General features: G+C 34.2%; 1 long non-coding RNA gene across 2 annotated transcripts; it reads right to left on the bottom strand.

The window, feature by feature from the left end:
- Positions 1 to 962: 962 nt before the first annotated feature.
- LOC149205253 (uncharacterized) lies at positions 963 to 2196 on the bottom strand. 2 transcript variants are annotated; one of them, XR_016251862.1, is made up of 3 exons: positions 1791 to 2151; positions 1569 to 1651; positions 963 to 1455 (listed from the first exon to the last, which is right to left on the bottom strand). It is a non-coding gene; the product is annotated as an uncharacterized LOC149205253 (long non-coding RNA). The 2 variants fall into 2 exon arrangements; XR_016251861.1 differs by having other exon boundaries at positions 963 to 1651; positions 1791 to 2196.
- Positions 2197 to 2629: the final 433 nt, after the last annotated feature.

The raw sequence follows: 2629 nt of genomic DNA, 5'->3' as shown, positions 1-2629 counted from the left end.
AAAAAATGTGTTAATATATTATTTCTGTAGTTTAGAGTTATGAATAAGAATCAGTAAATCACACTAATGTTCCATGAATAAAATGTATATTTATATGTGTATATGGGTTTGTAGGGTTCCAAGAAGTTGTTGATAAAAGGGCAAAGGATTTAACATAAAGGTTTTTACAGGTAATACAAAGAATTTCTCTGCTATGGAGAATTGGAAAAAAGACCCTACCTAGGAACTAACCCTGGTATTCACTGTACAAGTAGATATGAAAAGAAAACCAAAGAGAATTAACTAAAGCAAAAGAATTGCCCCAATAGCAAAAGGAACAGAAATATGCAACAATCTTTCTTACACAGTAACATTTCATTTATACTGAAACTGAATTCTTGGCAAACTATAGAACAGTTATATATATATATATATATATGAATGACAGTAAATAGTTTTGTTAAAAGTAGTATTTGTCGCCAGGTTAGCAAGTCACAAGCCAAAGACAAAGAAAGGAGACCCCGTCAATTAGCCATGAAATGTGCAGTCTTTTTCAAGTTATTAATAGGGCCATAAAGAAGACCTTAAGATGGAATCCCACGATAGGAGACCACCAAGGCTTTTGGCCTACCTGGTGTTTTTTTAAACTAAAAAGAAAAAAGACAATAACCATATTCGTTCATTGAAGCATGCATTTATAACCATACATAACTGAAGTGCATATTTTAAACTAGCAAAGAATATTCACACATGTATAAGACAAGAAAGGAATAGAACTAGCAATATCATGCACAGGAATACAAAAGGAAACAAATACAAATATCATGCACAGGAATACAAAAAGGAAACAAATACAAACGTTGCACAGCAATATCATGCACAGGAATACAAAAGGAAACAAATACAAACGTTGTATTTCTTGAAATGAAGAAGGAAAAACCATAACTTTGGCCTTGCCAGTTATGGCCGCAATACAAAGTATAGAATATGAAAGGCTTTGGTTAATAGAAAGGATAAACCCTTAAGTACAATCAAAATGTTACAAGTCCACTTTTATAGTAGTTGGATTTCTACCCAAATATACTAAGGAAAACCTCAGAAAATTAATTACACAATGAAAGTTTGAACCCTGTTCGGTTAAGGCCTTTTTTCTGAATACCCTAATTACAATATATTTCATGTAGTTGGCGATCAAAATATAAGGCCAAACATGGTTGGAGAACCTGTAAAGAGTGATTGTATATGAACACCTGTGGAGGCCGGGGAGAAACCGATAATCTTGAAGGAAAACTAACTCGAAATGCCTCAGAGAAAAGAGCCAAATGTCGTCGAGAACTAACTTGTGTATAGCAAGCAAGAAACCCTTAGTCTGGTCTCATATCATCCATTGAATCTTACAAGAATATCATAAAAGGAATTTCATTGCAACTAATATATTATCTTTGAGTAAGATAGACGAAACCCTCGCGGAAATACCTTGTTGTCACATTAGAAATCACATTCAGTAATTATAAATATTTAAAAAGAAGCCCTCTCTGGAAAAGAATATAATTAGGGTTTTAACTTTAAATGGGTTTTGGAGAATTTACCGCCAAGAAAGAGCATGAGAAAGGTATAGAAATGCCATAAACTTTGCACAGGGTGGTATCCACAACGAAACCTCTAGAAGAAGCTAGGGTTTGAGCAATAAATATACCCACAAGTCAAACAAATTAGTGAATGTAATCCACAAAAAATGTTGTAAAAATGCACAAACATATAAATATCCAAGAAGGAATAAGAAATTTGAGTGTGTAAAGTCAAAATAGAACCTGAAATTAGAGTGTGTAAGGTCAAAATAGGACCTCGTGTGCACGCCTTGCCTCGGCCAGTATGCACATTCATTCTTGTCATAATGCTAAGCAAGACAATCAGAATCATGATAGTAAAGCTTTTGAATGCATGGTAAAACCCTCGTCTTTTACCAAAATTACCTCATGGTTGCAGAGCTCGACTTGCAACTGGATCAAGCGACAAATGACTATTACTACGGAGAAGTTGAGGGTAGGTAGTTACCCTAACGGTGATGGATTAATCCTCACCATCGATCAAACCAAAGTAAATTGCCACCGTTGAGTAGAGACACATGTTTAGGGTTCGATCTAGTGTTGTGGACCCCTCGTCCATGTAGTTGCATCACGTGGACCGAAACGCATAAGACCTCCAAATATGTTTATAGTGCCACAAAGGCCTTTAAAGGTTTAGAACGTTCGTTGCACATCAATATATATATTTCTACCAGAGAGGAGTAATGTCAAGGATAGATACATATATATTTATATATATAATGCGCAGACCTTGGTAGTATAAGGCCGATTATCACTATACACATAATAAGTGATGACATAATGTTATATAGTTGGAATGTGTTATATATATATATATATATATATATCTAACCCCTATCCTTAAGCTATAAGGATGCGTTGTGCTAGACCTACAATCTAGTATGGCCATGACTCTGAAATTGTATAACGAGAAAATACACTAGCAAAGTTCAATACCATATTCAACCAAGTTGGGGTGTTAAACCCAATTTTAAAAAAAAAAATGTAGATATAATACTATGCTACTTGATGTAATAGGTACAAAAAGAATGTTGAAAATCAAC

This window comes from Pinus tabuliformis, chromosome 1_2, assembly GCF_031772625.1.
Source record: "Pinus tabuliformis cultivar Carrire ecotype Pingquan chromosome 1_2, CPIR1, whole genome shotgun sequence".
NCBI classification, from domain to species: domain Eukaryota; kingdom Viridiplantae; phylum Streptophyta; class Pinopsida; order Pinales; family Pinaceae; genus Pinus; species Pinus tabuliformis.
Note: the sequence above shows the minus strand (reverse complement) of the source record. Positions and strands in the feature narration are given on the sequence as shown.